This window comes from Canis aureus, chromosome 27 (genome assembly GCF_053574225.1).
Source record: "Canis aureus isolate CA01 chromosome 27, VMU_Caureus_v.1.0, whole genome shotgun sequence".
NCBI lineage: Eukaryota > Metazoa > Chordata > Mammalia > Carnivora > Canidae > Canis > Canis aureus.
Window position 1 is genome coordinate 39,222,718 of NC_135637.1, and position 23,085 is coordinate 39,245,802.

At 41.7% G+C, this 23,085-nt stretch overlaps 1 protein-coding gene across 3 annotated transcripts in view; it reads left to right on the forward strand.

Moving 5' to 3' along the window:
- The window catches only part of PRKG1 (protein kinase cGMP-dependent 1), a 1,198,597-nt gene that overhangs the window by 166,599 nt on the left and 1,008,913 nt on the right, over positions 1–23,085 (forward strand). The gene's annotated exons all lie outside the window — the stretch shown is intronic.

Genomic DNA, 23,085 nt, shown 5'->3' on the forward strand with positions numbered 1-23,085 from the left:
TTAACGCCAACGTGTTTAAAATTTTCCTTCAAAAATCGTTCAGACTTCTTTAAAATGTCACTGATTTCCCACTGGCAAAAAAGAAGGGAGTGAGCATTCGTTTCCATTAGAGTTTAATTAATAGCCTATTGTGATAACTTTTACCGAAAGCCATTTACATACTCATCCAACTTCTTTTTTTCATGTATATGACTAGAAAAATATAATTCAATGCTACATTTTATATTTGACTTGTGTTTACAGAGCATCATTTTACATTACTCTCTTATTATATTGTATCGCATATTGTTTTAGAATATTTAAGACCTTCAGCAATATTCTTAACATAGATTTATGCTGTCCCCAGTGTTCCACTCAATGATAGGAGCACATGCCCTTAAATTAAAGTCATTTTTTAAAGATTTGTAATAATTTGCTCCAACATTTCCAGTGCAGACATTTTTATTGACTCAGCCTGTTGGAAATATTCATGCACATAGATTTATACTTTGTGCGCATATGTGTGTATATGAATTTACATGAAATTAGTTCCTTCCAGAGTTCACATTATATTTTAGGAGATGATGGGGGTGGTTGATATAATATATGGGATGCTATCCATGGTTAAATTCAAATTTATAAGAAAAGTAGAGGATTAACAACAATAGTCCTAGGTATTGATGATAAGGCTCTCAAGTGAATTAAAAATTAGTCTGCAAAGGAAAAATACTTAGTTTAGGTGTTTTTTAGAACAATTTTCATGCCAGCTTCTTAAAAGACAATTAAGGTATCTTCTATGGAAAGTCTTGACATTATATTTAATCCTATGAATTTAAGTGTTTATTTCTTACAGTCTAGAGGTCAGATCCACATGAAATAGGAAGAATGTTTCAGCAGATTTTTCTTTGTGTTGAGAATTAGGTTGCATATATACATAGCAGGCCTTGCTAAACTACCGTGCTTTCCTCCTCCTCCATATGGTGTGTTTCTACAAAAGTAGAAGAGGTGTTAAGAGATAAAGCAGACTGTGGATTTGACTGAGCGTCGTCCATGAATACATGAAATTCTTTGTGAATCCCTCGACAATTGCGAACAGCAAGGAAAGTATTTAATGAAGTTCTTTTGGCGGTACGGTTTCTTTATTATGATTCACTTACCAGTTCATTTGATTATTTATTCATCTCTGCTGTTAATTCGTACAAATGCTTTCTCAGATCTGACTGTGTGTCAGTAGACACTGGGGATATAATAGTGAACAAGATAGACGCAGTCCCATATCGTCCAGACCCTCAGCCTGATGACATAGTAGGGAAAAAGCACAAGAAATATTCACAGAAATAAGCCCAATAGTTCTGGAGCTATGAGTAAATCGAGACCACAGGGTGATGTAAGAGAGAATCACAAGGTAGGTGTGGCAGATCGGGATATGGGGCAGGGAGGGCTTTCCTTAGCAGGTATCATTTGAGCTGAGACCCGAGTGACAGGAAGGAGCCACACACACTAAAGTGTGGATGGAGGTTCCAGATGGGGACAGCTGCAGGTAGAAAGGTGCCAAGGTGGGGAAGGATTGGCCTAGTCAAGAGAACGAAGGCCATGACATGACTTGACATTGGCAAGGTCACTTGTAGGATGCTGGGGGTGGTTTAATTTTATTTCAAGAGATTTCCGGAGCATTGGAGTTTAGGTTGAGATGGGACATGATGTGATTTAAGTTTTAGGAGTAGAAAAATAGATGCCACGGATGATCGAGGTGGAAAACATGTCCCATGGAGTGGGGATAGGGTACACAGGGATTCCGGTTGGGAGGTTGTACATAGCAGTGATCTAAGCGGGATGTAATGCTGGCTCGGGCTGGGATGACAGCATGGGAAGGGAGGCACGGCGGGCGTATTTTGGCAGCTCGTAGATGTGCTACGGGGGTGAACGAAAGAGAAATTGGGAAGGACTTGTAGGTTTTTGATTTAAACAGCTGGGCGAGGTGCCTGGGTGGCCCAGTCAGTGATGCGTCTGCCTTTGGCCCAGGTCATGATCTCAGGGCCCCAGGATCGAGCCCTGGGTCGGGCTCCCTGCTCAGCGAGGGGTCTGTTTCTCCCTCTGCCTCCGTTGCTCCCCCCGCTTGTGCTCTCTCTCTTATACACACCCTCTCTGTCAAATAAATACTAAAATCTTTTTTTTAAAAAAAAGGACAGTTGGGCAAACAGTGGTGCCATTTTCTGAGATGGGAGAAAGTGTGTAGAGTTCGTGGTGAGGAAGCGAAATCGGGCGTCTGTCGCGGCCATGTGAAGGTCAGATGCCACTGGGGGTGCCACGTGGGTGACACCTGTCTGACAGCCCAGGTAAGAGGTCTGAGTGGAGGTGGAAGTGTCCTGTTAGCGAAACAAAGCAGAGAGAGGAGATGGATGAACGTTCTCTTGTGCTGCGAGTAGTTGCTTTACCTGCAGCAGATCAAATGGGTGAATTTTGGTATCTTAACAGAGTTCATACTCAGAGATATTCATAGTATCTTAAAATTCTTTAATGAGAAATCTTTGTAATAAACTGAAAATTCCTTCCAACGTAATCACACTAGCGTTTCGAAGGCGGAGTCCTCGAAGTCTGGTCCGGGGAAACTTGTAGGGGCTCTTTGAGGTCAAACGTGTCTCTATCATAATACGAGCAGGTCATTTGTCCTCTGTCTCACTCTCTCATGAGTGTGCCTTAGAGTTTTCTAGAAGTGACATGACGTATAATACAGCTGCAGGGAGGGGGCTGAAGCAGAGGGTGAAGCTGTCTTCTCTGGGGCCAGACATCAATTCGATTTCCAAAGAAGTATTAAAAACGTGGCATGCCTGTTACTAAAATGTTTGTTTTTAACATATTATTTTCATAAAAATCTTTTTGACATGTAATACTTTTATTATTTTCAAGTGAATACATGTGTTAAAAAATTTCCTTGTTGAGGTCTAATGGAATAAACATCAATAGATCTAACCCAGAGAAGCAAAATCTCTGAAGTTTTCAGTAATTTTTGTTAGTGTTAAGCGGTTCTGAAACATGACCTGAAGACAAATATGACCAACTGCATGCTTGTTCTGACAAAGACGCTGGATTATTTTGTTTAAAATATCAGATATTGAGGGGCTCCTGGGTGGCACAGTCCGTTAAGTGTCAGCTCACACCGTGACCTCGGGGTCCTGGGATCGAACCCCATGTTGGGCTCCCTGCTCAGCGAGGAGTCTGCTTCTCCCTCTCCCTCTGTCCCTCCACCTCCCACTCATACTCACTTGCTCTCTCTCACATACTCTCTGTCTCTCAAATAAATAAATAAAATTCTTTAAAAAAAATCAGATATTAACTCCACAACCCCAAATAGCACATACCTAGGATCGTGTTACAAAACAAGCGTCTTTTTATTTATGTTTTTGTTTATTGTACTATGATTGATGTATAACATAATATTAGTTTTAGGTATACAACACAAGGATTTGATCTTGGACATATTGAGAAATGATCAACGCAGTAAGTCTAATTAACATCCACTGCCATGCACGGTTATAAATTTTTTTGTTGTTTTGATGAGAACTTTTAAGATTTATTGTCTTAACAACTTTCAATTATGGAATCCAGCCTTATTAACTGCAGTTACCATGCTGTACATTTCATCTGCAGGACTTGCTTGGTTTATAACTGGAAGGTTGGGTAACAAATGGCTTTTAAATAAAGTCTTGGTGAGTCTTGGTAAGGTAGAAACAAAAATTTCTGTGAAGACAGACATTTAAATCTAGAGCAAATAGCCAATACTGATCAACAATGGGCAACCCAGTTGCATTGCGGCGCCTATTATTCCGTTAATCACATCCCATTTCACAGTTTGAAAGGCATCCTTGATGCATTTTGTGGGTTCTGTTTGCACACTTTCTGATGGTCAAGATTTGGGAAGATAGTTGGGTTTCCCCAGTGATTATCCTGAATTCGTGGAGTAGGATACTGAATATTTTTTTTCTGTAATTAGACTTTAATTATAGTTCTAAAAGAATAAAGGAATCAAATATGCTTTGAATCCAATCAGCATTTTTGGAGAAGAAAACGGTTTTATGGTGTGTTTATTTCTCACTTAAAAGAATTCTAGAAAATGTAGCTTTTTCTATTTGGAAGGTTCAGTGCAATTACTCATGCAAGGGCATAAATGCTTTCAAATGAAATGAGAGAGTACATTATATTACGCGTGGTCCCGGTGTAGTCCACTCAATGCAAGTGTAAACCGAAATTGTCAGTTACTGATTGGATGTCTTTTTAAATTCTTTTTGCTAAGTAAATGTGTAACATCTCTACATATTTCTTTGCTGATGCATTTTGCAAAGCGCCTTTTTTTTTTTTTTTTTGCTAGTGCATTTCCTTGTTTTTGATTATCTTCCCACCATGCTATTGAGCATCTTCTTGGGATGAGTTTAAAAAAAACCAAAAGAAAAAACAAAACAACAACAAAAAAAACAAAAACCACTTGCTTCTTTCAATTATTTTTCTTGGAAAGTCAAGTTTCTGTTTTCTTCTCCCAAAGGCAGCTCTTATGAGATAAGTCACATTAGAAGATAAAAGGCTTACTCCAACTGTGAACACATATGACATTATGTTGTGATGAGAACTTAATTTTAGAATGTGTTTTTTATGCGAGTAATCGTTGAGTATTTTCTCCCAACAGTACATTCTGTTTCATGTTCTCACACAGTGTAGACTTTTTTTTTTGTGACATAACTAGACTGCTGAACTGGGCTTCTGTCTTTTGTTTCTGTGTGCTTTATGTGAGGAGCTTTAGCCATTTAGTTGAGTTGTCTTGTGGACGGATGGCCACTGGACTAAGAGCCATTAATCCTGGGAGGTTAATCCAGATCCATCCATTAAGTGGCTGTGTGACCAGCTAGAAATGCTCGGAATACTCCTCCTGGAACCTTACTGCCTTCCCACCTTTGTGAACGACGCCTCCTTTCATCCCGGGCCCTGGCCCTGGCCCACGCTGGAAACCCAGGACTTATTCCAGGCCGCGTGTCTGCTTATCCTCAAACCGCTTCTGTTTATCAGCCTTTCGGTGATGTCTCTGTCTGCCACTGCTTTATTTCAGAACTTCAGGGCTTCTCGCCTTCAGCTTTCCAATTCCTCTAGGTCTTCCTGTCCCTGGGCTTCTTCCACTTTCCTACATCCTCTCTATGACCATGAGCAAGATCTTTCTAAAGGACAGATGTGTGCGTGGCATCTCCTTGCTTACTGCTTTCCAGTGCTTTCTTGTGGCAAATTCCAAACTCCTTAGGGTAGAAAACTCTGCAGTGAAATGAAGAGAGCTGGCGTTTGGAACTTGGCAGACGTGAGCCGGAATCTTGATTACTTAGCACATAATTAGTTAAATAAGCTTGGGAGAAATTCTCTAACTCCTGCCTCTGCTTCCCTATTAGTTTCTGCACTCGCCACTCCATGGTTTTGGCTCCACTTCCTTGGATGTTCTCTTGTCCCTGTGACTCGATAGATGTTTTTTCCTCTGCTTGAGATACACCCACCAAGACTTCACTGCTCTTTAGAGTCACTGCAGGAGTTGGATCTGCTAAGAAGCTTTCTCTGACACTTCCCTACTGGGCTGTAACATTCTGTATAAGAACATTGGTCACACTGTGTTTCATTCACTCATGCAACTTATTCATTCAGGAAACACTTATTTTGCATATATTACATGCCAGGCATTGTTCCATTGTTCTAAGTGTTTGGGTTATAGTACAGACCAAAGAGTGCAAAATGCCTGTTAATATTGTGCTTATACTCTACCCTGGAAGATATGAAGCAAACATTTATTACGTGTGTGTGTGTGTGTGTGTGTGTGTGTGTGTAGAATCGATTGGCAATAAGTGCTATGAAAACCAAAGCAGGGTAAGGGGAGAGAGAGTGACATGCGGATGGAGAAGAAATTGCCATGTTAGATATAGTAGTGGAGGAAGGCCTCTAAAAGTTGAATATTGACAGAAGCAGAGAAATTAATACGGTGACACTGGGCCATGCTGATGTCTGGGCGAGAGCATTTCAGCCAAAGGGAATCTAGATGCCCAAAGACCTGAGATGGGTTGTGGTTAACCTGTTCAAGAAACAGTATGGAAGACGGTGTAGCTGGAGCCGGGGTAAGTGATTATGGGGGATGGGTGAGGAGCTCAGTAAGGAAATCAGTGATGTAACAGGGCTTCAAATGGCCTTGCAGGCCACGTCAAGGACTTTTATTATTATTATTATTTAAATTTTTATTTATTATTTTTTAAAAGATTTGTATTTATTTATTCATGAAAGACACAGCAAGAGAGAGGCAGAGACATAGGCTTAGGGAGAAGCAGGCTCCATGCAGGGAGCCTGATATGGGACTCGATCCTGGATCCCAGGATCACGCTCTGGGCCAAAGGCAGATTTTCAACCGCTGAGCTACCCAGGCATCCCTATTATTTTTTTAAATTCAAGGTGGGACCACTCAGGAGAATCTGCAGCTTCCTTGGAGCCCTGGAAACTCTGTGTTGGCAGGGAGGGAGGCAAGCATATCAGTTGGGAAACTATTGAAGCAGTCAGGAAGGGGGGGTAATACTGACTTGAAGGTGGTGAAGTAGAGGTGGTAAGAACTGTGTTGAAAGTTCAGCCAGTACTATTGCATAACGGGTTGGTATGTGAGATGAAGGTGGGGGTCGAGGATGCCAAACTTATGGCCTGAACACCTGGTGTAAAAGTAACTCTGTTATACTTTTCCCAGAAATGGACCAGACTAATTGAGGGACAAGGCTGTCACGGAACACCTGCAGGATGATCATCATTTGCTTATTTATTGCAGCAGGGATTTGCTAAGTCGTGGTAACAAAAAGCCCCCAAAACATGGTGGTTCAAATAACATAGACATTTATTTCTCTTTGCCCTAGTATCATTGAGGTGAGAGGCACAGTGGTACGTCATGTGGTTAATCAGGCACCCTAGCTTCATCCAGTTGGATGGACTGGAGCAGTTGGACTATTGCTCGAGCCCCCCCCCCCCCCACCGCCAAGGTGTGATCACCATGCTCAGACCTGAAGCTGAATGGCTTCTGTGTTGGAGTTCCATCCTAAGGGAGGGGTAGAGGAGGCGTGAGAGAGCAGAGAGCGTCCTGCTGTTCTCATCCTCACGCCCAGGATTCAGCTATAAGAAAAGCTAGAGACAGTAACCTCTACCAGGGAAGCCACGTGTCCAGTAAAAAATTGGTGAGGGATGCTCTTGCTAAAATGGAGAGCATGAAACTTGGGGGACCTTGGGGGTGCTGTGCCATGTTGGCCTCTCTCTCATAAGCACCTTCAGTCAGGAGCCACGGCTTCCCTGTAACCCCAAGGCCTACTCAGATGCCTGCACAAGGTACATACTCACTACTTGTTGGCTTCCTTAACACTAAGTCAGGTACACAGGATGGAAATTAATTTATGCTTGATATTGTGTTTCCTCCTATACACTATTGAATTAATTTCATGACTCATTTTTCATAGTGCAAGCTACATTTTTAAAAAGATATTTTAAAGTGATCTCTACATCCACATGGGGCTCTCACGCACAACCCTGAGATCAAGAGTCACGTGCTCCACCAACTGAGCCAACCAGGTGCCCCCAGACTCCATTTCTAATGTGTACTCATTGCCAACGAAGAAAAACTGTAGCAGTTCAATGATCACTAAGTCCATGTCTTGTATTTACTTATTATCCAGGATGAACAAAGCATGACAAATGAGTATTTATGGGTTTTTTTTTTAAAGAATATTTGCCTCACACACTTGCTTCCAAATAGCCATTCCAGAAATCACACTCCATGGTGAAAGAATGAGTCACTTCCGTGTCATAAAATCGCATCACCTCTTCCAAACTGCTAATTCTCCAAACCTCACCTAACGTCTCACTGAAGGAAAATGTTGCCTCTTCATCCTAGCACTATTTAGCTTAAAAGTTGGAGAAGATGTATTTGGGTTTAAAGATGTTTTCATGAGTCATAAACCATATGACATTAGAAAATGTGTTTTGGAATAAGGAATCCAATCCTAAGATAAAATCTAATAAGAAAACAAATTGGAAAGTGAGTATTTTATAATCAAGTGACTGTGAGATTGCACACGGGACATACATATTATGTCTCGTTTGGAAAGCTGGAGGCTGGGTTATCAACGTGGAAGAAAAATAATTCCTATTTCTTTGTGACATTGTGTTTGTGTTGTATTACACGGTATTACATGTCTTTGTAAAACTGGCCCTGTCTTCTGTCCGAGACCTGTACATGTCATTCTGTCTGTGGGACGCCACATGCTATTTCCAAACACGTCCGATGGGAACGATTGAAGCTTTGCATATTTTTTTGCACATCTCCAAGCCTAGGCCTATGTACCAAATATGTTTTCTTAGTTTATTAGTAGAATTTTAGTTCTAGAGATTAAACCAAGCCATTACCTTTTGGGTCTATCAGATTCTGAGTTCCAGGTGGGCAGAAACCTTGTGGGTGTTCCCCCAATGCCTAGCTTGGGGCCAGCACGTAGTAAGTGTTTAATTTATTTAGCAAATAATTATTAGTTGGATCTTGTTTGAACGCTAAATATACTCCCCAACACCAACACCTCACAGTTTATTTTAGGGAATCTATACACACACCCACACACATGCAAAAACATCTCTCTCTCTTCTTACACACACACACACACACACACACACACAGCTATGTTAAATTCCTTTTGAGTCTAGAATTTTCTTAGAGATAATGAAAATTGACAAAAAGTTATTATCGTAGTCTCTGAAAATTTTTAGGCAGATCATAAGCATTTAGTTAATTCTGAAAATTATCTATTTGTTTTCCTTCTGGATGAAAGTTTCATTTTAAAAATCTCCCATGTTTAGTCTTTTAAGCTTTCTGACTCCTCTGTTGAAATTTAACAAGCCACAACTTGTGAAAATGGTTTGATTTAACAGAATGCCATTTAGACTGTGCAGACTTCAGATTAAGATCCTTAGGGGTGGACTGTGTGTGAATCTACGTACTTGCACGTAAAAAGTCTCAACTTTCTGAAGTTGAAAATTTGGAAAATCACCATATTGTGATCACGCTCTGGGTCACTTGGCATATTTAAGAGTCTGGTAATATATTTCGATAGTAGTAATAGATTCACAAAACCATGTATAAATCTTTCATCAGTGTGGAAGCATATCTCATTTGCTCAGGAGAGAACTTGTTGAGTTAAACTTTGCCCTAAGGAAAGCAAAGGAAATTAGAAAAAAATGGAGTAAAATTATTTAGCTTTTCAAAAGTATCTTATAATGCTTTGCCTGTAACTAAAATGAAACGGAGTTTAATAAACTTTTACCATGCATGACAAATGTATTTCTTCAGCTTATCATACCAAATATATTCCTTTCTATTAAGGTACCGAGCTACGGATGACTGGCTGGCTCAGTCGGGAAGAGCCTGCCACTCTTGATCGCAGGGTCATGGGTTTGAGCCCCCTGTGGGGTGTAGAGATTACTTTAATAAATAAAACTTTAAGAAATAATGGAAATAGCCAGCTATATTAAAGAATTGCTAGATTTAAAAGAATCTCAAAAAAAAAAATCAAATCTTGGGTCACTTGGGCGGCTCCATCAGGTGAGCATCTGCCTTCAGCTAGGTCGTGTTCGCTGTGTCCTGGGATCAAACCGTGCACCAAGATCGACTCTTTCTTGAGGCTTGATTAAATCAATTATGTAAGGCCAAGCGGTACGTCCTAAAATGTTTGAGAGAATTGAATTTCATAAAATCTGTAACTGTCGAGAATGTTTTCCCTTGTGCTTAAATAAATGCAACCCCAAACTCTTTTTTCAATTAAATTATTTTTTATTGTTTACAATGGAGAGGTGCTTATCAACTTCATTTGTCCTTGTTTCCAAGATTGAGGAATAAAGAACCTCATGTTTTTGACTGAGGGATATAGTAGCTTATACTGGTCAAGAAAAATCTTGAACAAATTATGTAACCTTCATGAACTTGTATTTCACTCCCTATGAAAGATAAATTAATATTTCCTTCCTTAAAAGGTTCTTGTATCAAGGGCCACGTAGGGTCTTGAATGTGAGACACTTAATACTCATTTAAGGGCATTGTAAACATTTTTTTAAAAATGTACACTAATCATTCTTAGCATAAGAAATTAGCATAGGAAATTCAAATATTTAGTTTTCTTCTCAGCTGCTTAAGATGTGCATACAGTCAAGGGCACCTGGGTGGCTCATTCAGTTGAATGTCCAACTTGATTTTGGCTCAGGGTCATGAGATCCAGCCCCGGATCAGGCTCCACACTAAGCAGGTTGTATGCTAGACGCCCTCCCCATCTCCCCACCTCCCTCTCTAAGATAAATAAATCTTTTTTTTTTCTTTTAAAGATGTGCATATAATCAGAAGTTTTATTACATTCGTCTCAAGAAGCAGGAACTCGAAATTGCAAATGGTAGATGTTTCGCAATTGGATCAAAAAAAAAAAAAAAAAAAGCAAAGCAAAACAGACCTTGTCGGTAGTCTTTGCCAATTTTTGTGACGTGCATACTCTCCTCATGGCCAATTCCAGATGACCAGCATGGCACCTGAACGCAGAGCTGCTGATGGGAGTCAGCTGTGGCGCACCTCTGTGTGTGCCTCTTCATGGGGAACTGCTTAAGCAGTCACACCTGTAATTGTAGGATTGGTACCTTAATTTGACACTTGGTGCCTTTATTCATTACTCATGGGCCACATTTTCCATTAGTGCAGTTCATTGCTCATATTTCCTTTCAACATCAATTCCTTTCAGCCCTGAAATTTCGAATTTGCCTTCAAATCATGCCTTTGAAGTTGCGACTGGCTCGGAACCTGTTTGCCCTCCTGGTAAATAGCACATTGGATGCTTCCTGCCTCACCCATTCCTTATAGTCAGCATGCTGTGTTACACGGTGTTCTTATTTGTACATTGTGGGTGATTTTTGTTTTTTCTTTCAGGGCAAAGATGATGTAAAAGGGCTTGTGAAGTCGCACTGAGTTTTAACCTGTAACCGGCTGTTTTTTTTTAATCAACTCACCAAGGATGTGCGAGATAGATATGTTTTCTGGAACAGGCAATTTCTGAAATCAAGAAGCACCAACAATGGAATGTCTAAGAATCTTGACTAGACTCAGCCTGTGTCCTTGAGGACAGAGTCAGATGGTACCGTAACCTACGTGGGCTCAGTTAACTCCTTGAACTCATGCACATATTAGTTAGAGATTCAAAGGCCTTTGGTTTTCTTCACACTGGTATGTGTTAGTTTCTACCCATAATCCTGCAACATGGGTTCCGTTCACATACTAGTTGCCACTTATTTCCATCGGACAGATTTATACTTTTTCTTCTATTTATTTTCAATCATAGGATTATCAAAATGTCTGTCATATTTATTCAAATATGATTATTTCCACCCCAAAGGTAAAACACATGGAAACTCATTTGTGTCTCGTCTCTTATGGCCAGAGCTAATGCTGCCTTCTTCATCAAATCCTGGCAAGTTTTTCTTTCTTTTTTTTCTTTTTTCTTTTTTTTTTACAGATTTTATTTATTCATTTATGGAGACAGAGAGAGGGAGAGAGAGAGAGAGAGAGACAGGCAGAGGGAGAAGCAGGCTCCCTGCAGGGAGCCCGATGTGGGACTCGATCCCAGGGCCCCAGGGTCACTGCCTGAGCCAAAGGCAGACGTTCAGCCCCTGAGCCACCCAGGTGTCCCAAGTTTTTCTGTTTTAAAGTAATTTCTTCCTCTCCAAAGTTCCTCTCTCTCCCAGGCAAATATTACTATAGTGTGGTTCATGGTTTCTCAAAGTGTGTTCTCTGAACCAGCAGCATCAGAATCACCAGAGATCTGTTAGAATGAAAATTCTCAGCCCACCCTTCTAGGGTGGCTTTGAACTGAATCAAAAAATCTAGTGATATTCATGCCCAACAGTCTGTGCCTTAACAAATTCTTCGAGTGATCCAGATTTTGGCAATGTGAGCTTCCTCTTTAGTTGTATACTCCATCATGACAGGATTTATGAGTAATTATATCTTTCAAATGGTAGGCACCCAGTAAATATTTGTTGAATGAACACAGACGTCAATGACTATAAGGGCAACTTGAGAAACATAAGCTAATTAACTGGAAGAATAATCTGATTTGAAAGCCTATCATCTGAAGGAGAAATGAGGTGTGTCCTTTAAACATCTAGGGGCTGGAATTAGGGTAAGTGAATACAAATTATCAATGCTCAATAAGGTTAGATTATTTTGGTTATGTTAATTCATTACATCCTGACAGCAGTTCTATGAAAGAGGTGTTTCACTTGTTTTGCTGATGAACAAGTGAAGCTTAGAGAGTATCTCTCTATATATATATATATGTATCAGAATCATATAATAAGGCAGGTTCCAAACTCCATTCTCTCTGACTTACTTTTCCCATCATGTTCAGAGACACAGATTTCGACTCCAAGAGAGATGGTTGGTTGAATCACGGTATTCAGTGACTTCTAATCATATAGAACCCTGAGCAAGGCACTGTGCTAGGAGCTTAGCATTTAGCGATGAGCAGCTAACATCCTCACCTGTAAATGTGGATAAGAAACGTGCCTCCTACTTCTTAGGCTGTTGCGATGATTAACTACGATACACAAGACATACTTACAGATTCTGAAAAAGTGCAAAGCTGAAAGGGCGGCCGTACAACGAGGAGTTATAGTAGAGATACCTGCTTCAGGTGAAGAGTCAAGGGACCTTTCTCCTAAGCAGTGACATTGATTCTGATCCAGAATGACAGGTGTGATTTGGCGAGGTGACAAATAGGGGAAGAGCATTCAGACATGGGACCCACACACCAAAGCCTTAAGGTGTAAGAAGCTTGCCCACATGTGAAATGGAGCGAGGTCTCTGTCATTGGGAGTTTTCATGTGTCATCCTGGAGATAATATTTGCGGTATGATGTGTAACACGAGCAGCAGAGCAGTGGTGCGCTACCCGTACTACCGGCTTCATGCGGTCCTGAGGATCTGCGTTCTCCACTTAAGTCTGTAAAATGTCCTTGATGTGACAATAAAGCAACATATAAAGCTCTAAAGAGTGAAAACTAGAGGAAAATGGAAATCTGAAGAATTTAGAGCTTGGATGAGTATTTGCGCAGATTTGAATCCTGTACAATACCCTCTCGTTTTTCTCTCTAGCTCTAAGAATCACTGAGGTGGCCCAATGACTTGGGGGCGCTGTCGTTCATGATTAATGTGCTTTTCTGTCCCTAACTGGATTACACTGGTGTTTGTTTCTTCTAGAAAAATCTCAGATTAGATTCTTTCCTGGTCATACTTATCATTTGATATATAGTCCGCAGTGCAGGTAGTATGAAAATAGGGTGGTTTGGGTCACTAAGTAAAACAGATGAACTTAAAATGCAGTTAAATTTTGGTAGAAATCGTATGCTATTTCTAACTCTTGCAGCTCTTTGGAAGACCTAACTAGATAAAAATGTAAATATTTCAATTTAATTGGCTTTTCCTATCAACAAACTTCTCTTATTCCTTATTTGACTATGAGACTAGCAAATGGAGGCTGCTACTTGTTGTAGGACAGAGACACTAAGTCTCTCAATAACCACATCGTAGCCTCTTTCTTGTTTCCTGGAACCAGTACACACCCTTTAATAAAAAGTACTGATGATGTTTGTCGAATGAATGATAGAATGAAATAGAGGCTAACATTAACTTTTGAGCGGAGTAATTTTGAATGGAAATCAAATGTATAGAATATATTTAATTTTTACTGTAGAGAATTTACTTTTTAAAATATTTTTTTTTATATTCTTGAGAGAGAGAGAGAGGAGTGAGCATGAGCAGAGAGGCAAGGCAAGGGAAGGGCAGAGAGAGGCAGACTCTTCAGCAGACTCCAAGCTCAGTGTGGAACCCAGTCCAGGGCTCGATCTCACGACACTGAGATCATGACCCGAGCTGAAATCAGGAGTCGGACACTTAACCACCTAAGCCACGTAAGGCACCTTGTTACTGTAGAGATTATAAAGTCTGATGTTAATTCCTAACATATATATTATGCTATGTTGCCCATAACTATCAAAAGTATAGAGTGTAAAAAAGAAGGGACAAAATCTGAAGGTAATATTGCTACATTGCTTTAAAACATGAAAGTCATTTCTGTTTGCAGCGTCATTGGGAGGTAGTAGAGTTTGGATTCACATAAAGTGAAATGGAGAAAAGAGACAGTTTATTGTGAAGAGGCAATGTCAAAAGCAATGACAAATGTCTTTGTCTATCACATGTCCATCATTGACAGAAAGGAGAAATGTCTCTGTGTAGATGTAATTTGGGGTGGCTTTAAAAATAGGCTTACCTATTAAAAATTGCATCCCAACCGTTAACCAATCATTGCAAATTAGAGTGCTTTGTAATGTAAATCTTAAGAGTGATCTCTAATAAGTATTTGTAGTTAAAAGAGGAAAAACGCAATTGACAGATTATAAATCCATAAAATGCCTCATGTAATAAATCTGTTAAAAAGAAGACACACTTGATATTAGATGTAAATATCCCAAACCCTTACCCCTTTATGTTTTTCAATGTGATTATTCTGTAGAGGAACCTGTGTCTTCATGCACATCTGTGTATCGGTATTCTTTGTAAAATACAGATTTACTAGAGTAAGAGAATCAAGTGGAGAAAAAATGAGAGAATAAAGCAGATAGGACATTCTGCTAGTAGATAGACAGCTTTTAATGTGACTGTTTATGATCTGATTATAGAAAAAAATTATACACATCTTTCAAATACATTGACCTCTACCAAGCAATATAACATTTTGATACATTGGCGTTAGTTCACCAGATGACTTAGAGAGCTTAATGCAGTCAAATGAAGACTGCTGATGCTCTACGTTTTGATAGTGTAGTGTTGACATGTATTTTTATTACGTAGGAGCAAATATATTTGGTATTTCCATAAAACACTCAGCAAGGCTTTCACTGTAGCTTCATGAGCTACCAATGACTTGCACTTAATGGTGTCATATTTGAATCATCCAGGGCTTATGAATATGTAAATTTGCGCTCAGAACTTTGTCTTAAATTCTGAGAGGTGGGCACCTGAGTGGCTCCATAGTTGAGCATCTGTCTTTGGCTCAGGTTGTGATTCCGGGGTCCTGGGATCGAGTCCCATGTTGGGCTTGTTGTGAGGAGCCTGCTTCTCCCTCTACTTATATCTCTGCCTCGCTCTGTGTCTCTCATGAATAAGTAAATAAAATCTTAAAAAAATAAATAATAAATAGATTCTGAGAGGCTACTATTACCAAGAAACATGTCCAAAAAATAAATTCTTTGGACTCTACAGAACATGCATTCGTTTTTATTCAGCATCTATGTCATAACTAGTCAAGAAGACATCTCCTGCATCTAATATTTTTGCTTTCTTAAAACAGTTGTTTTGAATGGAAAAATAAATAATAGTCACTCACAAAAATTGAATGCAGGTACCATTTATGGGCTACATAAGGAGATGGTTAATACACGATAGCTCCTTATCAGTTTTATCTATTCAGAGACTGCATCTAAATAATTTGTTCACATCTTCTTGTACTTTAAGACGTGATAGACTATAATCATCATTCGGGGGAGCGTAACTAGCCCAAAGGTGCACAGAACCAGTGGAAGATTGAGCGTCTTACTTTTGATTTTACTCAATAAGCTAATTGTGGGATAACAGATGGGTCCTCCTCCCTGAATCTGCTCTCGTAATTAGGAGTCACAAATTAGGGTCACCCTGCTCTCCTGCCTTTAGGGCTCTGATCCCTGAAACACGCGATGCTCGATAGTGGTCTGGATTTCCCTGTCGATCATTACTCTTTGGACAGTATTTTTCCTCGCTAGATTTTCCTTGAGCCCTCTCCTTAGATTGTGACTGTGCTTATCCAAGTGCTAGGAAAAGAATAGAATTCTCTTAAGCCGGACAGCCCCAAGTCCAAATTTTTGCCCTTCCCCTTACGAGCTTTATGTTCTTGAGCACATTCCTTAGCTTTCCTGAGCATCTGTTTCCTTGTCTGTGGAATGAGGATAATAATAGTTTCTACTTCATACTAACAGTCGCTACTATGAAATTATGTCAAGTTTTTAAGCGCATGGCCTGGCACGTGGACAAACTTCCAGAAATGCTGTTCTTTTATTATTTTGCCTCATCCCTCAGAACTCTGGGAGCTGGCCACCTGCTTACCCTTTTGCTCGAACTGAAATGAGGGTCATAATATAATTGGCAGGGTCTTCACCTGTTATAATCTCCCCTGTGCCCCATGGCGTGTGAGTGGGGCCCTCGGAGACTTAACGCGTGGGACAAACCTTGCAGGGGTTTTCAGTGCTGTTCAGGGACTCTCGGGGGGGATATTTCTGCGAGGGACGGAATCAGAACTCCTCAGATCACCCTGTGGAGGTGATTCTCTGCACATGGAAGGGCGGCTTGGCTGTTATGTCACCTGTGCCTGTTGTCGGACTGCTTTTTACTTCCAACCTCAGGGCCGGCCTCCAGGCAAATATAGTTACGTAGACTTGGTTTGTCTTTGCCATCCGCCTCCTTCCCATTTCCCATACTTCCCCTACACACCACTATCCCAAAGATCTCCATCTCTGAACTGCAGACAGCCCAGAGGGAAGATAGAAATCGTATTTCATGGACAGAGCAACCGGGTTTACCTATAGGAAAAATTTCAGGATGATATTCAGTGATGTGATTTCAGTCTAAGTAGACCTGAGAACGGCTGTGCATCTTCGGCAAGCAGTGCACGAGCAACACTCGTGCGTCTCCCCCTCTCTGCTCGCGATGCCAGACCTCTATTAAGATGACTTTGCATGATTTTGGAATAAGTAGGTCCGCACATAGACACAGCTGCCACAGCAAAATATGGCATTTCTCATTAAGATTCTTTCTCTGGCAGCAGCAGCAGCAGCAGCGCTCTTAGACAAACTTTCCTTCTAGACTCACTCTGAATAGCTTCTTTCCACATTTAAACAGAGACTGGGGGGGGGGGGGTTCAATCTGCCCGTTTCTTCGGATGTAAGGCAGTTTGCTCCGTGGGTTCTCAATGAAGGCAGGTTATTTCATGGAAGTCCTCCGAGACAGGTGGGAGTGAACACTTGGATTTCTTTGATACCCCGACTACTTTGCATAAGCATCTTCACTGAAGTGTTTATGACATTTTGAACTTAGTTAAAATCGAAGGCTTACTCCTGATGGTGTTTATTACTTTACACTTGGGACCAAGGAACACCGTACACGCTGTGCTAAGGAAAAGACATGGATGTCGGCCTCAAAACTTTCTTGTTCTGCTGCTTTTTAATTTAATTATTTTATTTTATTTTATTTTATTTTATTTTATTTTATTTTATTTTATTTTATTTTATTTTATTTTTTGAGAGAGAGAGAGAGAGAGAGAGAGAGTGAGCGAGCTCACAAGCAGGGGGAGGGACAGGGAGAGGGAGAATCCTAAGCAGACTCTGTACCCAGAGCAGAGCCCCACATGGGACTCGATCCCACGACCCTGAGATCATGACTTTCAGCTGAAATCAAGGGTCAGATGCTCAACCAGCTAAGCCGCCCGGGTGCCCCTCTTCTTGTTCTGCTTCCCGAAAGAACACGTGACAAATAAAGCTGTGATTATTTTTGTGCAGAATACTTTTAAAGAACATTTTATAGTAATTGTTTGCAGGGCACTTTTTGATTTTAGGTGAGGGACAAAGAGCTATTCTTGGAACATAAAAATAATCAGTGCTGTACTTAGACGCTGTCCTTGTACCAGGCGTTCTGTTTTCAGCACAGTGCATGCATTATCTCATTGAACCCTTGCCACGGCCTTGCAAGAGGTAGACCCTAGGGCTCCTGGGCGGCTCGGTGGGTTAGGCGTTGGGCTCTTGATTTTGGCTCAGGATCATGAAATCGAGCCCCGCTTTGGTCTCAGCATTGGGTGTGGAGCCTGCTTAAGACTCCCTTTGCCCCTCCACCTCCTTAAAAAAAAGGTATGTTATATTATCCCCCAACTTGCAAGTAAGGACATTAAGGCTTAGGGTAACCTGCCCCTCACTGCATATTTATTAAAAAGGCAGAAAGGGGAATTCAGTACAGGGTGTCCATGACCATGACCACGAAGCCTGTATGTGCTCTGGCCTCGTGGAGGTACCTGGCATACATCCCACACGAAAGAGGGGTGAGGACCCAGCTCCCGGCTGACCCAGGTGGACAGGTGGTCCTCCCTGCGGCCACGGGCCTCACCTTTCTCAGGCACCCTGTGTTCTGAGAAGCATGTGCCCCCAGTGCTGGAACCCACAGGATGTGGCCCCCTGGGGAAGTCTGAGCATCAGCCTTGTCCCCACTGACGACAACTGCCACCTTGATCTTCCACTTACGATGTTTTTCAGGGCTGGATCATTTACCCCTGACTCTTCCAGGATTCCAGTCCACACCCCACTGACACTAAAATGGCAGAGACAGAGACCTCCCGTAGAGGCTGGATTTCCCTGCCTTTGGCGTCCTCCCCGCCTCCACAGACCCAGGCCACTAGAGAGCGTGACCTGTGTAGGCAGGGAGCTGCACGGAGTGGTTCCCTCCAGCACGACACACACGGATTCCCGAACTTTCAGCTGCCCTCTGATCCCTTCTGTCCACAACCAACTGAAATATTGCCATTTCTGACATCTAGAGTCGCATTTCTAAATCTGCCAATCTGTTGTTTACAGAAAAACTTTTAAAAATGTATATATTATGTACATATATAAATATATATGTATATATATATATGTATATATATATATGTATATATATATATATATATATATATATATATATATATATATGTATATAGGGTTGAAACAAGTTTGGCCATCTACTAAATTAGCCAATGCAAATTTTCACCGGAAACCTATTTTCATGTGACAAAATACTTCATTGGAACAATAGCTTTCATGAAGTATTTTGTAATTAGAGTCCAGTTTTGTTGCAAGGCTCTGAATTCCCCTGACTGTATGCACAGCTGTCCTTTTTTTTTTTTTTTTGACATTTTTTATTATGTAAATACCAATACAACATAACATTTCTCTTGTGTAGAACACAAATCCTTTGAGCTGGCCACAGAAATAGGGCTTCTCTTTCAAACTGATGGTGTTTTGGGTCATGCTCTTTTGGTGTGGGAGACTCTAGGGTAAAGAATGGTGAGTCTGCTAAAGAATGGTTTCTTCCTGAAACCATTTCTTCCTATCCTTCTTGATATTTCATACTGACCATGGCTCTGTCGATTGAGACAAGTAAAATATGCCTAAGAGTAAATTTAGTTGGTTACAAAGATCTGACATCCCAAGTTCCAGACGCTGTCAAGGTGCCTCGTCTCAGAATAGTTACAGTGATGTCCCTTTTACACCACCTGTGTCCCTTTGGTAATGGGTCTCTGCAGCACATTATGGCCGGATCTGCTTTTGGCCAGCAGGGTGGTTGCAAACCCCGATCTGCTTTTGGCCAATGGGGTGGTTGCAAACCCCGATCTGCTTTTGGCCAATGGGGTGGTTGCAAACCCCCTCGCTGTGATCTGCAGCTTCCTGTTGCCAATATTTATAACTAATCCCACATGGTACCTGATAAAGTAGGTGACGGGACCCAGCTTATTAGAAGTAGTCAGTGGGTTCTGTCGGAAAACAGAACCAAGCGAACAATGAGGCTTGCCCAGGATTTCAACAGAAGCATCAAGAGAACGGATTTGTATGCACCGTCCACCAACACCATAAGGTCTAGAAACTGAGGGCTGAGGTCAGCTCATGAAGCAGCGATGACTCATGCATATCATGGTCCTTGTGGTCTAGCAGCCCTCAGGGAGCAAATTCATTCTTAGCCGGAAACCCTTTACTCCATCCTCCTGGGAATGTCCCATCAACCCTGGGACAACGGGGCTGGACCCGGGCCACATTTCTGCAGCATCATAAAAAAAGCAGAAGCGCGCCCATTCAAAGACGTGTTTTGCCTTGATCCAAAAGGGTGACATTTTTAAACTATTCTGTGAGACGTATTCTGGTAAGAAGAAAAGATTAGTCATGCTTTCTCTGGCCTTTTTTCCTCCTGTCAATTGTTGCTAGATGGAGAATAGTAAGCCTTTGGTAGAAAAAATTAAAGCTCTTATCAAACGATGGCATAATGGCACGGCAACAACAGCAGTCACCGTGCCGCGTGTGTGACGGTGGTGCCAACAGACCTGCACGCTCTGGAGTGGCGTGCGGTTGGTTTGGGGTTATGAGAAAGCAGAGAGAAACTGTGTATAAAGGAATTCATTACGGAGTGAAGTGAATCATTCTGCGTTTCCCTGCATAAGCTGTTCTATATTAAACTCCGTAGTTCCGAGGCTTCCTAACTAGCTAGGACCCTGGGTCCCACCACCTCTGGGGGCCCCCCGGAGCCCACCCTAAGCCTTCTTCTTGCTGTGAGGCGGGGGAGTCTGAACATCCAGGGCCATTTGCACAACACAGTAGCCACCGTTTATGGCACATCTGACCCTGTGAGAACCGTGTGAGATCAGTCGTGTTGCTCTCTCTACTTTCTAAGAGAGTAAACTTCCGTCGAGAGAGGTGGAGTTAAGATCCCCCAAGATCATGAAGCTTGGACATCTCAAGATAAGCCGGGAGCACTAATGTTGTGCATCCTCCTCCCCCGGCCCCCAACACTTGCCCATATGTGCATGTTCATCTAAGGACATGCCTGTTCCGTATGTGTAGATGCGCACGTATCTTCTTAATCTGAGCGTGTGCTAGTATGGCTTTGCTGCAAGGACCCTGCCTCGCGGTGTTCTCCCCATCTGCCTCTTTACAGACTAGGGATGGTGAGTGTGTATGGGGGGTCATGGTGTGTTTCTCCCCAGGCCATGGCGGACCTAGCCGGTGGGGCCCACCCAGCAGGCCTCATGGAGCCAGATGCCGCCTCCGTATCTCTTCGGCTCCTGACTCCGGGTGGGCATGATGAGTGGCTGCTACGGGCACCCAAGTTAACTCTCTTTGCCATTTATTCGTCTCAGTGGTGCTCTCCAGCACAGGTGCACGCAGCGCTCACCTCGGGCCCCTCGGATAGCCGTCTTCTAACCACATCCTCACTTCCAGAGGCCAGCGGGGTTTGGGAAGAAGCACATTTTGAGATGTTTTGGATCTTTTCCATCTAAGTTCCAATTTTGCTAAGCATTCATAAGACGCAAGTGATTCACCTGTTGCCTTTCTCCAAGACCGTTTTTGATGGACCATTGTTCGTAGACGCTGTTCCAGCTTACCTGCTATTTTTGAATAAGGTTTGGCCAGACTTTAGAAACTGTAGCTAAATAGGGTAGCTTTTTGTCTCATTTTATCTAAATATTCAGAAAATTTGTACCCCAATCAAAATCACGGTATTTTCCTTCCAAACACTGCTCTAAAGCTCACATCGCCACAGCCATGGTAATTTCGGAGGAATGAGCAAGCAGGAACCCGACGTACACAACATGTGGCTGCCTTACTGCTGCTTAGTAATGGCCCGGGTGAAATGAATGAGGAATTTCTGAGTTTTATTTTAAGATGATTCACTAGATCAAAAAAAATCATGCCATCAGCAGGTTGTGTTTCCATTTTTCTGTCTTATCCTTTTAAAGCTAAAGCCATTAGGCAGTATCACTTTGCTAATGCCGTCGAGTTCTTAATTTTAACCTGGGCGACTCTTTGGCCTGTCCTACGCGAACATTCACAGTAAAGGATGCTGTTTGCCGCTTACCTCTCCCAGGTGAAGAAGATGTGATTTGGGTTGCCGCCTTGCAGGTAGGGAAATGCAGGAAGGGCCTACCTCCGGGAGGGCAGGAAAGAAGTCAGATGATCCCTGAGTGTCAAGAGACTGCCGCTCGCTCGTTTCTTTCAGGCTTCAGGTTGCTGACTTTACAGGGCACCTCCTGAAACCGGTTCTGGTAGTGACAACACCTCACATCACCAAGTGAGGATTTGACAAAAGCTCAGCTGGCTTTATTGTAATGGACAGTGTCTCAAAATAGTTAAATCTGCCAACATTCCATGGGGTTGAGCCCTGGCTCTGCCCTTTTGCAAACAAGGTGATCTTGAAAAACTTACTTGACCTCTTAAGACTCACTCTTTCCCTTCAATAAAAAGGGACAGCGACAATATTGACCTCAGTGGGACATGGTGAGAACTGAATATGATTAATATACAGGAAGCACTTAGAAGAATGCCTGGTGAATATTAAGTCTGCAATAAGTTACAATTATCCTCAATTTCAGACCAGCGTTTTCATTTTGTAGCCTGACTTTTCTTACATTATGCCGTTCTATTCCTAACACCAAGATGAGATCAATTCTGCATTACTGTATCCAAACAGACACGGATTGAGGTTTATTTTACTCGGGTGTTTGATTCGGAAACTTTCTAAATTGTGAGAGGAATGTGTGTTTATTTTAGAATACATGTTAGCAAAAGGATAATAATTGAAATCTTCCTTGACCCAAAGAAAGCCACCTTTAAGTATTTTGGTCTATAACCTTTGAGTCTCAGCCTGTGTTTGTATAAGTCTATATATTTACACTTAAGAAATTTAACTATATTGTTCATGATGTCCTGGAACTGTTAAAAGGCAAACTGAAGCGCTTCCAAACGTAGAGGTTTTTGTTTGAGCCAATGTCCATACATATTGGGGAACGCCGAACTAAATGTGGTTATGAGCTTTTGGCCAACAGGAGCCTGGAGAAAAGCTTTTGTAGAGAAGACAGAGAAGCAAAGCAAGGAAATTATTTCACTGGCTGCAGCTGAGGCAATTGCTGTATTTGGGAAACATGATTGGCTGTGATTGGTCGGTCTTATGTTTTATTTTCTCCGATTTGAGTGCGTTGACTCTGGCTCAGGTTTTGGGGGGCTTGTGTAGGCTACCAAGGCATTAGAACCACCCTAGTCCGATGATCCCCTTGTTTAATTATCTTAACAAAACCATAAACACATCGTGGACCTCTTTCCAAGTCTTTAAATACTATTTTACAATGTAATTATCGATTGCACAGTATTCTATGGTGTAGATATAATACCA